Source organism: Rhinoderma darwinii, chromosome 1, assembly GCF_050947455.1.
Source record: "Rhinoderma darwinii isolate aRhiDar2 chromosome 1, aRhiDar2.hap1, whole genome shotgun sequence".
Classification (NCBI taxonomy): domain Eukaryota; kingdom Metazoa; phylum Chordata; class Amphibia; order Anura; family Rhinodermatidae; genus Rhinoderma; species Rhinoderma darwinii.
The window spans coordinates 39,004,734-39,018,230 of record NC_134687.1 but is presented as its reverse complement, the minus strand read 5'-3'; positions in this window follow the sequence as shown (position 1 = coordinate 39,018,230).

The window sequence follows — 13,497 nt, the reverse complement described above, 5'->3', positions numbered from 1 at the left end:
TGACAAATTTGGGAAGAGCTGGTCTAGATAGTTGGAGGCCTCGGACACAGCCATCTAGTTTTTGTTTGCCCTTCTGGCTGGAATGGGAGCAATGCGGGATGACTGGAGCGCTTGGTTGAATGGTGTGTGTATGTGTGTTCTTTTAGTTGTTCTTAGGCATTTACTGTGGTCACTTATTCTGATCCTGATTAACAGCAAAGTATATCCTGTGTTGTGATACACCTATATTTGTTAACTGCCTTCTCTGAACTTTGAATGTCTTGTATACCATGGTGCCTTGTTGTTGCCAAACAGTTTTCGGGTTGGTACTTATGTTGTATTTGTATTTACTTGTACTATTGTACTTGGACAATTAATAAATAAAACCTTTTAAAGAAAAAAGAAAGAAAAAAAGGTCTGCCATATTTCCAAAAACAGCGCCACTCTTGCATTTTTAAGTGAATGGGGCTAAGCTGCAATATTACACACAACGTTTGTACAAGTGTGGCACTAGTAAAAGTGTGAAACTAGACATTTTTTTCTAAACCAGGACAACCTTTTAAGAGTGAGCCATTTTGTCATTATTGATTCATTATTGGGGAGGGAGTTTTAAGCTTGGAAAAAAAATTAGAATGTTTAAATCAAAGCCCTGGATTTCAGAAGCAGAATTTCCAGTTTAGCCAGTATCACCAAGCTTATTTTGAGCCTCTTGTTAAGGGCTCATTCAGACAAGCGTGTGCTGTCCGTTGAAATAGCGCATTTTAACCCATGCATTTCAGACAGGGATACAGCAGTAGGATATGTACACTGTGCAGTGGTAGACCGCTCTTGATGATATTTTTTGGTGTGCAGTTTATCTCCTCTTGAAGATACTGCAGTTTCAGGACCATGGTTACCAGGACATGTTGACATATCATTAGCTGGAAGATGGACCTTCATATGATAAATTTAGGAGCTATGTGAATAGGAGCTTCACTTCTAATGTTGCTGCATTAAAGAGGCTCTGTCACCACATTATAAGTGCCCCGTCTCCTATATAAGGAGATCGGCGCTATAATGTAGGTGACAGTAATGTTTTTTATTTAGAAAAACGATCTATTTTAAACCACTTTATGAGCGATTTTTAGCTTTATGCTAATGAGTTTCTTAATGCCCAAGTGGGCGTGTTTTACTTTAGACCAAGTGGGCGTTGTACAGAGGAGTGTATGACGCTGACCAATCAGCTTCATACACTTCTCTCCATTCATTTACACTGCTTTAGTGATATAGTTATATCGTTATGTGCAGCTACATACACAAACACTAACATTACTGCAGTGTCCTGATAATGAATATACATCACTACCAGCCTGGACATGATGTTTATTCAGAATCCTGACACTTCTGAATCTTTTCTGTGAGATTCCAGCAAGGCAAGCGTAATCTCGTTTTAAATGACAGGTTACATCGTAATCTCGCGAGATTACGTTTGCCTTGCTGGAATCTCACAGAAAAGATTCAGAAGTGTCAGGATTCTGAATAAACATCACGTCCTGGCTGGTAGTGATGTATATTCATTGTCAGGACACTGCAGTAATGTTATTGTTTGTGCATGTGTCTGCACATAGCGATTGGTCACTGATTGGTCAGCATCATACACTCCTCTGTACAACGCCCACTTGGTCTAAAGTAAAAACACGCCCACTTGGGCATTAAGAAACTCATTAGCATAAAGCTAAAAATCGCTCATAAAGTGGTTTAAAATAGATCTTTTTCGAAATAAAAAGCATTACTGTCACCTACATTACAGCGCCGATCTCCTTATATAGGAGACGGGGCACTTATAATGTGGTGACAGAGCCTCTTTAAGGATGTTGGCCATCTTCACAGCCTTCTTAAAATGTTTGTTTCATCTCATGTTGTAGCTATTTATTTTCTATTTATAAAGCCTTTCTTGGTGGCGGCCATATTGGAGACACACACTTCCTTCCTGTACTTCCTGTGTGGTCAGTACAGTTGGGTTTGTACACTTTATTACAGCTGAAATTAATGGGATTCAATTGACAGAGTATTCTCATCGATGTTTACAGTTTACAGAAAGTGATGGAGTACTCCTGAAAAAATCTGGGAGTGGCCGGGGAGATGCATAGAGAGCCTTATCTCAATGTGTAGTGTATACTGTTCTATATCCTGCCTTATCTAGGCTTCCACTAATACAATAGAGCTGTCAATTGCGAGATCGTGCTGTGTTTACACTTCCGGCCACAGGTCCTTCAACACATCGCCTTAGCGCTCATCCAGGAAGATGGTCCCTGGAAGAGATGGTCGATGCAGGGACCATCTTCCTGGATGAGCATTGAGGTGATGTGTTGAAAGACCTGCGGCCAGAAGTGTAAACACAGCGTGATCTCACGATTGAAGCTGAGATCACGATGTGCAGGGAAAGGGAGAACCTGTATGACGCTGATTGGACACCTTCATACAGACAAGAAAATAACACCACCCACAGAGAGAGAGAGCAGCATTACTGCCCCTTCGTCTAGTATATAATTTGCATATTTAGAAAAAAGCTCATAACCTAAAGCGTAGCTAACCGTTTCACAAACTTCTGACATGTCATAGAGACATGTCAGAAGTTTGGATTGGTGGGGGTCCGAGTACTGAGACCCCCGCCAATCTCTAGAACGAAGCAGCTGAAGTGCTCGTGTGAGCGCTCAGCTGCTTCGTGTCTGTTTGGCTTTTTCCAGAAAGCTGATGTATCGGTGTACGGGCTCATAGACTTTCTATTGAGTCCGTACTTCGATACATTTATTTTTGGAAAAGGCAGAACAGACACGAAGCGGCTACGCGCTCACACGAGCACTTCAGCTGCTTCGTTCTAGCGATTGGTGGGTGTCTCAGTGCTCGGACCCCCACCAATCCAAACTTCTGACATGTCACTATGACATGTCAGAAGTTTGTCCAACGTTTAGCTACACTTTAATAAACGTTTTGGGACACAATTTTCACTGTAATTATCAGCGTGACAGCGTCTATTAGATTAGTTAGGAGATTGGGCAGTACTAAACTAGTGACAGTTACTCTTTATGGGCCCATTACACTGGCCAATTATCAGGCAAACGAGCGTTCCCGATAATTGCCCATGTTGCTTGTTCATCGGCTGATCGTATAGTTTTAAATGCCGAAAATATTATTGTTGTCGGCAGCACATCTCCCTGTGTAAACAGAAAGATGTGGTGCCGACATGATAGAAATGGATGAGGACGAGCGATCGTACTAATAAGCGCTCATCCCCATACATAGCTACTTGTGAAAGAAGCAAACAAGTGCCGATTAACGAGCTGTCGCATTGATCGGCACTCGTTGACACGGCCCACGTCAGACCGTATAAGACCAAGCTAAGGCACTTTTCGTTTTTCCATTTTGCTTGCAATAGCATTAGCTTTGTGGAAGTCATGATGCCTTCACTTCTATTAGGGCTCCAGATATGTTGCTAGTGGCATCTGCTATAGGCAGAAGCCAGTTATCTATACTACTCTGGCTGTAACATCACAGAAGCAAACTAACACCCCATTTTGGAAACTACATCCCACAAGGAATTAATCTAGGGGAGTAGCGAGCATTTTGACCCCACAGATTTTATTAGAATTTGGATGTGAAAATGAAAAATGTTAATTTTTTTCCAATAAGATGTAGTTTTCGCTAAAAAGAAAACAATGTCCACATGGAATAAAGAAGAAAAAGCCCTCCAACATTTGTAAAGCAACTTCTGTGGATTAGAGAAATACCCCATATGTGGTCATAAACGGCTGTTTGGGCACACGGCAGGGCTCAGAAGAGAAGGAGCGCCATTTGGCTTTTGGAGTACAGATTTTGCTGGTTTGGTTTCTTGGCACCATGTCGCTTTTGCAAAGCCCCTAAGGTACCAGTACAGTGGAAACTACCAAAAGTGACTCCATTTAGGAAACTATACCCCTTGAGGAATTCATCGAGCATTTTGACACCACAGGTGTTTCATAGATTTTATTCTAATTGGGCCGTGAAAATAAAAATTACATTTTTCTTCAATAAGACGTAGCTTTAGCTAAAAAAAATTCATTTTCTCAACAAATAAAGGCAAAAAAGAAGCCCAACATTTGTAAAGCAACTTCTTTGGAGTACGGCAATACCCCATATGTGGTCATAAACTGCTGTTTGGGCAGACAGTAGAGCTCAGAAGGGAAGGAGAGCCATTTGACTTTGGGAGTGCAGATTGGTTTCTGGGCACTATGTCCATTTGCAAAGCCCCTGGGGGACCAAAACAGTGGGAACCCCCCAGAAGTTAACCCATTTTGGAAACTACACCCCTCAAGGTATTTACCTAGGGTTCTAGTGAGCATGTTAACCCTAGAAATTAGTGTGCACTCGATGTTGCAGAGTGAAAATGGGATTTTTCCATAGATATGCCAATATGTGGTGCCCAGCTTGTGCCACAATGAAAAGACAGCTCTCTAATTATTATGCTGTGTTTCCAGGTTTTAGAAACACCCTACATGGGGCACTAATCTTTTGCCTGGACATTCGACCAGGCTCAGAAGTGAAAAAGTAATTTGCCGACGTACACAGTATTGGTACAAATACTCGGATGTGAAATAATAAAAAAACCCTGAGAAGTGACCCCATTTTGGAAACTACACCCCTCAAGGGATTATTTAACTGGTGTAGTGAGCATTTTCGACCCACTGGTCTTTTTCATAAATTAACCAGTTCAGGACCGGGCTATTTTGCGCCTTCAGGACCATACACCGTTTAGCTATTTTTAGCACGTGTTAGTTAAATGGCTATAACTTTTTTATTTGTTGGGCTAACGACGTGATTTTTGGGAAGTTTTTTCCGTAGACAATGCAGGTTTCTTTTTTTATCGTTTTTATACACACCTTTTTTGCTATTTTAGAATTTTTATTCATAAAGTTTGAAAATAATAGTAAAAAAATAAGCTTTTTTACGTTTCAGCAATTTTTTTTGGGTAATAACATATTTTTACCCTAAAATAGACCTTTTATTTGTAATCGTCATTGTTTACCGTAAATTTTAATATATTACATGTCTATATTAGGGTAATTGGGTCAGCGCTAGCGTTACAACAATGATTGGCGGGGGGGAACGTTTTTTTTTGGGGTGGGTATTTTATGTGTATTTATTATTTAATTTTTTTTTGCACTTGGCTTTACTATTTTTTTATTACTATGGTCTGTCCCCCAAAGGTCAAAAAAGACCTTTGGGGAACTTTATATTTTTTTTTTCTTTCTTTTACACCATGTTTTTCCACTGTAACTGGAGCTGCACAGCAGGGAAATCAGCCCTCTCATAGTGACGATTGTCACTAACAGGGCTGTGCTTGGTCTAGTAAGACCCAGCAGCAGTCTGTCAGTAACGGCACCCGGCGATCATGTGACCAGTCACATGATCACCGGGAGGAATAGAGACAGCGCCGCTGCTGCTGTCTCTATTCCTATACACAGCGTTCATTGAGCGCTGTGTAAAAAGACATCGGAGAAGACAGAAGCAGCGAAAGCTGCTTCTATCCTCTCCTCAGGGTCCCCGGCAGTCACTGACAGCCGGAGACCCAACATTCAGCTGCCCGATCGCGCGGGCAGCAAGTTAAAACCCGAGCCGTAAAAAGTCTATGGCTCGGGTTTTAAGGACCCTGACCGCTGGCTGTAAAAATACAGCCAGCGGTCGGGAACCAGTTAATGTGCTGCTGATGGTGTAAAGTAAAAAAAAAAATTTTTCCCTAGATATGCCATTTCAGTGGCAAATATGTTGTGCCCAGCTTGTGCCACTAGAGACACACACCCCAAAAATTGTTAAAAGGGTTCTCCCGGGTATGGCGATGCCATATATGTGGAAGTAAACAGCTGTTTGGGCACGCTGTAGGGTTCAGAGGGGAGGGAGCACCATTTGGCTTTTGGAGCGTGGATTTAGCTTGGTAGTAGTTTTGTTTGAGTATTACTGGTGTTTTCGTTTATAATGTGGGGGCATATGTAAACTGGGCAGAGTACATCAGGGAATAATAAGGTGGTATAATAATGGGGTAAAAAAACATAGATAAATAATCCATAGATATTTGTTACACTGTGAAGCAATCCTTTCTGCATGGGCCGGTGTCGCATTGATAAATGATGTCCTTCCTTATCCCCCTTTTGGTCCACACCTCTACAGTTTGGGGAATTTTTCTGGGAAAGTGTTGTCCTTGTATAATACGGGTGCCCTCCAGAAGTCCTACCCTTCCTGGTTCCCTATTTTTAGGGATGAGCTGTAATTATTATTGGTATCATTTTGGGGTACATGAGACTTTTTGATCACTTTTTATCCTAATTTTTGGGAGGCAAGGTGACCAAAGAATAGCAATTCTGGCATAGTTTTTTAGGTTTATTTTATACAGCGTTCACAATGCGTTATAAATTACATGTTAACTTTATTCTGCGATGCCGGTATGAGTACGATTCCGGCGATACCAAATTTATAGCACTTTTTTGCACAATAAATTTACTTTTGTAAAAAGAATGTATTTTTTTCTGTCACCAAGTTGTGAGAACCATAACTTTTTAATTTTTTTGTCGACGGAGCTGTATGAGGGCTTGTTTTTTGTGAGACGAGCTATAGTTTTTATAAGTACAATTTTTGGATGCATGAGACTTTTTGATCACTTTTTATTCTAATTTTTGTAGGGCAAAGTAAAAAAAAAACTGAAATTCTGGCATTGTTTTTTTGGGTTTTTGTTCACGGCGTTCACCGCGTGGAATAAATAACATAATATTTTTATATTTCAGGATGTTACAGTCGCGGTGATACCAAATATGTTTGGTTTATTTCTTTTTTTCAATAATCAAGAACTTGATAAGGAAAAACGGCGATTGTGTTTTATTTTATTACGTGAAACTTTTATTATTTTTTTACAGCTTTTTTTTTTTTCACAATTTTTTGTAGTCCCACTAGGGGACTTGAAGGTCCAACAGTCAGATTTATTTTCTAATACATTGCACTACCTATGTAATAAAAAACAGCTGGCACCCGCCACTGATGACATGGGCTCAGCTTCGGAGCCCGTGCCATCTTGCCACTGGTACCGGAAGCCTTTTAGATTCCTGCCATTACAGCAAGGTTTCGGCTGTAACATACAGCTGACACCCGGGGATGATGGCACCGGCTCAGCTTCTAAGGCGGTGTCCACCATTTGTCTTAGGGATACGGCAAATTGCGGGAAGCACTGGCTTTCCATGACGTATCCATACAACAAATGTCGGGAAGGGGTTAATCTGATTCTCTGACTGTAAACAATAATGGTTTGATTCACTGACCGCAAGCAGGGGCCTCTACTATGATTAGGAGATAAAAGTCCATTAAGACCACCTTAATAATCTGCACCTTTTAAAATAATCTGACATGTTATATTATTATACCTATGGGTGATCCATATAAATGAAATTGTGGTTTAAACTTCCAAGCATATATCCAACCAAAAAAGACGCATATAGGAGCATAGAAACCAAAAAATCTTCATAAATGTATTTTAAAAGATAATAATTTTGTTTCCACATCTTTAAAAACATGAATGCACGACAATATAAGGACCCGGACCTATATTAGTCTATGGGGCCGTGCAGACATGTGCGTGGTTTTTGCGCAGCGTTGCTCCGTTGCCAAAAAGGCACGACATGTCCGTTGATTCAGCGTTTTCAACGCATCACGCACCCATTGAAGTCAATGGGTGCGTGAAAACGCAGGGCACACGGAAGCACCTCCGTACGCACAGCGTTTTTCACGCAACACTTGTTAAGTCTATGTAAATGAGTTGAGCAGACTAGACAAAACAACTACAAACCAGGAAGTGGCTTTTCACTTTCTGAGCACATGCGCACAGTTTAAACTGACATCTGCAGCAATAGGAGTTTTTTAACCTGTAAAACCACCCAAAAACAACAAACACGGGCCAAAGTGTGAGGTAACGTGAAATCTTGATGCGAACATGTGCTCACAGCAAGCAGGTGTTGGAGAAGGTGTCTTTTTGTAGGCTGCCCTCTCCATTACTCTACCCTCCGTTGTTTTGACGCGCGTAAAAAACGCATGCCATACGCGCGTTAAATACGCTATCACGCTGCCCAAACGGATGCCACACGCAACTCCAACGCAACCGAAACGGCGCGTTTTTCACGCGCGCAAAAACGCAACGTTCTTGTGAATCCAGCCTAAACAAAATAAAAATAAAATAAGTAGCAAAGATAGCGTCAACAAGAAAAAAGTACAGCACTGCAATTGGTAATAAGTAATACAAAGTAAGGCCGGATTTACAGGAGCGTGTGCGTTTTGCGCGCGCAAAAGGCACTTAACAGCTCTGTGTGTCAGCAGCGTATGATGCGTGGCTGCGTGATTTTTGCACAGCCGACATCATTACGATACTCTGTTTGTATGTTTGTAAACAGAAAAGCACGTGGTGCTTTTCTGTTTTCAGTCATAGTTTTGACTGCTGTTGCGCGAATCACGCGCGTCCCACGGAAGTGCGTCCGTGCGCTGCGCGTGATTTTCATGCACCCATTGACTTCAATGGGTGCGTGATGCACGAACAACGCACAAATATGGGACATGTCGTGCGTTTCACGCAGCAGACACACGCTGCGTGAAAATCACTGACTGTCTGAACGGCCGCATAGACTAAATAGGTCCGTGCGAGGCGCGTAAAAATCACGCGCGTTGCACGGACGTATTACACGTTCGTGTAAATAAGCCCTAAGACTGACTCTTAGGCCTTATTTACACGAGCGTATTTAACATCCGAGATACGCGCGTGAAAATCGCGTGCATCGCACGGACCTATGTAAGTCAATGGGGCTGTTCAGACATTCCGTGATTTTCACGCAGCGTGTGTCCGTTGCGTAAAACTCACGACATGTCCTATACTTGAGCATTTTTCGCGCGTCACGCACCCATTGAAGTCGATGGGTGCGTGAAAATCGCGCACAGCACACGGAAGCACTTCCGTGAAGGGAAAAAAAAGCGCACCACATTCATTGCAGTTTCTAAGCATCTAAACCGCGTGTCATAAGGATGCCATATGCGTGTAAATCACGCAGCCACGCACCTATACACTTATGACACACGGAACTGCAACGCGCAAAAAACGCTGCGGTGCCTAAGGGCTCATTCAGACGAACGTGAATAACGTCAGTGTGCTGCGCATGGAAATCACGCAGCGCACACCCACCCATTGATTTCAATGGGGCCATTCAGACATGAAGGAGTTTTCACGCAGCGAGTCTATTGCATGAAACTCACTGCATGTCCTATATTGGTGCGTTATCACACACCAACGCGCCCATTGAAGTCAATGGGTGCGTGAAAACCACGCACCGCTCACGGATACACATCCATATGCGGTGCGTGATTTGCGCATCAATTCAATTGAAAATAATAATAAAAAGATGTGCTTTGCGAGTGCGTGAATAAAGCCTGCCCCTTGCAAAGCACACTGATGCATAAGGGACCAGATTCTCGCGCGTTTTTCACGTGCGTGAATGTGATCAGCCTAAGAATGAGAATGATACGCCTCACAATGAGATCTAGTACAATACTATTATACAAAGAATTTTGGTTGCCCAAAAGAAGCAGCCATCGCGCACTAGCTAAGTCTTCATTCACATCTGCGTCAGTGCTCCATTCAGGTGTTCCATCGGAGCTTTCCGTCAGAACGGAACCCTGATAGAAACAAACGGAAAAAACAGGTTTCCGTTTGCATCACCATTGATTTCAATGGTGACGGATCCGGTGCAAATGAATTACGTTTGTCTCTATAGTCGACTGCGCTATTCATTCCATCAAAACAACGGAACCATTACGCAACGGTGACAAACGGAAATCATTTGCACCGGATCCGTCACCATTGAAATCAATGGTGATGCAAACGGAAACCTATGGTTTCGTTTGTTTCAGTCAGCGTTCCGTTCTGACGGAAGACTCTGACGGAACGCCTAAATGGAGCCCTGACGCAGATATGAAAGATGCCTTAATGTGTCAATAGCCTATGTTTAAATGTATCATCCACTTCTCTTCAGAACGCCCAGCTTCTGGCAGATCACGCTGTGACGTCACTCACAGGTCCTGCATCGTGTCAGACGAGCGAGGACACATCGGCACCAGAGGCTTCAGTTGATTCTGCAGCAGCATCGGCGTTAGCAGGTAAGTCGATGTAGCTACTTACCTGCAAACGCTGATGCTGCTGCAGAATCAACTATAGCCTCTGGTGCCGATGTGTCCGACACAATGCAGGACCTGTGAGTGACGTCACAGCGTGATCTGGCAGAAGCTGGGCGTTCTGAAGAGAAGTGGATGATACTTCTCATCAGAACGCCCAGCTAGTAAAAGTATTAAAAACGCCCCGATGTACGCACATAATACACGCCCAGTTGTACTTTTACTTTTAAACACACCCACTTGGACTTTTGCAAGCCTCATTTGCATAACTACAAAAATGGTCATAACTTGGCCAAAAATGCTCGTTTTTTAAAAATAAAAACGTTACTGTAATCTACATTGCAGCGCCTATCTGCTGCAATAGCAGATAGGGGTTGCAAAATCTGGTGACAGAGCCTCTTTAAAGAGGCTCTGTCACCAGATTTTGCCAGCCCTATCTCCTATTGCAGCAGATCGGCGCTGCAATGTAGATAAGAGTAACGTTTTGTTTTTTTTAAAACAAGCATTTTTGGCCAGGTTATGACCATTTTTATATTTATGCAAATGAGGCTTTCTAAAGTACAACTGGGCGTGTTTAAAGTAAAAGTATAACTGGGCGTGTATTGTGTGTGTAACATCTGGGCGTTTTTACTTCTTTTACTAGCTGGGCAGTGTGAATAGAAGAGTATGATGCTGACGAATCAGCATCATCCACTTCTCTTCGTTACACACAGCGTGTTCTCGAGAGATCACGCTGTGACGTCACTTCCTGCCCCAGGTCCTGCATCGTGTCGGACGAGCGAGGACACATCGGCACCAGAGGCTACAGTTGATTCTGCAGCAGCATCAGCGTTTGCAGGTAAGTATCTACATCCGTTCATGTCCATTTGTACTCAGCACAGCGTGATCTCGCTGCGCTGTCATTCATAGCGCGATCTCGCGAAATCACGCTGTGCAGCGATTAAGTCCCACACAAACTTTACCGAAGTGTCGGGAGTGTGAATAGACATCGCGTCCTGGCTGGAGGTGATGTCTATTCACTCTCAAGACGCTTCAGTAAAGTTAATGTGGGTGTATGTAACAGAACAGCATGATCTCGCTGAGTATGAATGGAGAGAATTGTATGACGCTGACTTCTCTCCACAACGCCCACTTGGTCAAAATTTTAAAAAACGCCCAGTTGGGCATTAATAATTAGCATAAATCTAAAATTGCTCATAACTTAAAATAAAAAATGCTGTTGTTATCTACATTACAGCGCCGATCACATTATGTAGGAGACAGGGCACTTTATGTAAAATTCAGTTTCCCTATGAGATACAAAGATTCAAGCAACTATGATATTTCCAACTGTGTCAGACTATTTTTCCCATATGGTAACGGTCAAGTGATGGCACAAGTACAATTTTATGGAGAATACTTCCGTAATACACGATCCGATTGAGCATACTGCAAAAAAAATTCCGTCAGATTTATACGAAATCTGACAGAAAACCCTTGTTTGAAAATCCCATGTGAAGGGACAGTAGGGCCCCACAGAAGTTTATGGGTGTCCTATAACAGATCCGCACAAGGTTGTACGGAGCCGTAATATGTCTGTGTGTATGAGTCCTAATTGGTTGAAGAAATGTATTGGAATTCTTTTTCATGATTATCTATAGCCTGTGGCTGTCAGGGCATTGCTGAGAGTTATAGTTTTGCAACAGTTGTAGAGCCTCAGGATTGGGATCGCTGATCTATAGCCTGGATATAGCTGATCCTCTAGGCATAAACGGAAAAGAACAAATATGAACATGTAACATTGTGTGAATGGAGTCATAGAAAGTGCACTGCTAAATTGTGAAAAGATCATTATTTTTGTGACGAAAGATGAAAACATATAGTACTGCTCTCAAACCTAAAGCTTCTTTCTCCCTAAGGAAATTAAATTTGCATTAAAAAGCCTCCTCTCTGGAGTATAATACATACATTTATTTAATAGTGAAGATAAAACAAGAGCTGTTCACTATATTCATTGTCTGAAGTATCTTCTTAGCAGCACTTACATAAATAACTATCTACACGTCATGCATAGCTTCCGAAATGTCAAAAAATGTTGATATCTTATCCCCTTCCTGTCAGTCCCATGGAAATTAAGATTATGTTCACACGGCTTATTTTCGGCCGTTTTCCATTTCTGAAAAACGGCCGCGTAAAAATGCAGCGAAAATCTCCCATTGATCTCCCAGTGGCTTAAAAAACATTTGAAAATCAGGAGCTGTTTTCCCTTGAAAACAGCTCCGTTTTTGGGTTTGCGTGTGAACATACCCTAACAGTCCCATGCCACTACCCCGTTTAATGACATGCTCTGTTGCCCCGTAAAACAGGCGTGGCTAAAAGAAGTTGAAAAATGCGTCAGATTTATTAAAGGTGTGCACAATTTTTTATTGCAAAATATATTGTTGTAAAGTACGCCAGCCAAGAGCTGACGGAAGGAATGTCTAGCAAGATGCGCAAAATGTATCATACTTCCAAACACTGCCATCGCATATAAAGGATACATTTTGTAAAATATATATACATTTGTAGTGCAATACGGGAAAATATGGGCTTCTTCAAGGTGTAATAAAAATTGTTGCTTTCAGGGGCATATGTACCATACAGTTAACCCATGCGGGTGATACGGGGCCCCACTGGGAGGAGAGCCCAACTCAGGTTTTTACCAATGGGTGGATGGAATTTGAAAAGGGCTGCTTCTTTATACAGGCTGTAGAGTCCATGGCCGGGGACAGTCGGGGTTACTCACCCCCCAGCGGCCGCAGCCATGGATCTGTGATCACTGGCTCGCATCTCCTTCCCAGGAGACGGCAGCACTCACGTCCGCTCCGGTCCACTGTGTCTCGTAGGGTGCGCGCGCCCGCTCGTGCCCGGCCTTAAAGGGCCAGCGTGTGCACATGTGGAAATCATCATCATCAACTGCCCATGGACTATAAGAATGGCCCTGCCCCTTTGCTCATCGCCTGAGCGTTGTTAGTTTATCCCATGTCAGTCTTGCAAATGGTCCCTTAGTGTTATCCTGTTCCTGTTGTTACCCGTGCCCTGCTACCTGTATCCGATGCTGTGTTCTTGTTCCTGAGTCTATTAGTGTTGGAGTCGTGTCCTTCTGCACCTGCTGTCGTCTGCCACGTCCAGTGTCGTCTTCCACGTCCAGTATCATCTGCCACGTCGTGTTATCTGCCACGTCTGGCACAACCTGCTGCACCCACCTCCATCCATGCTGAAGCCTCGGCCGCTGTCTGGACTATTTCAGGTACCCTTGTGTTACGAACGGCTATAGACTTTTGCATAGACTGT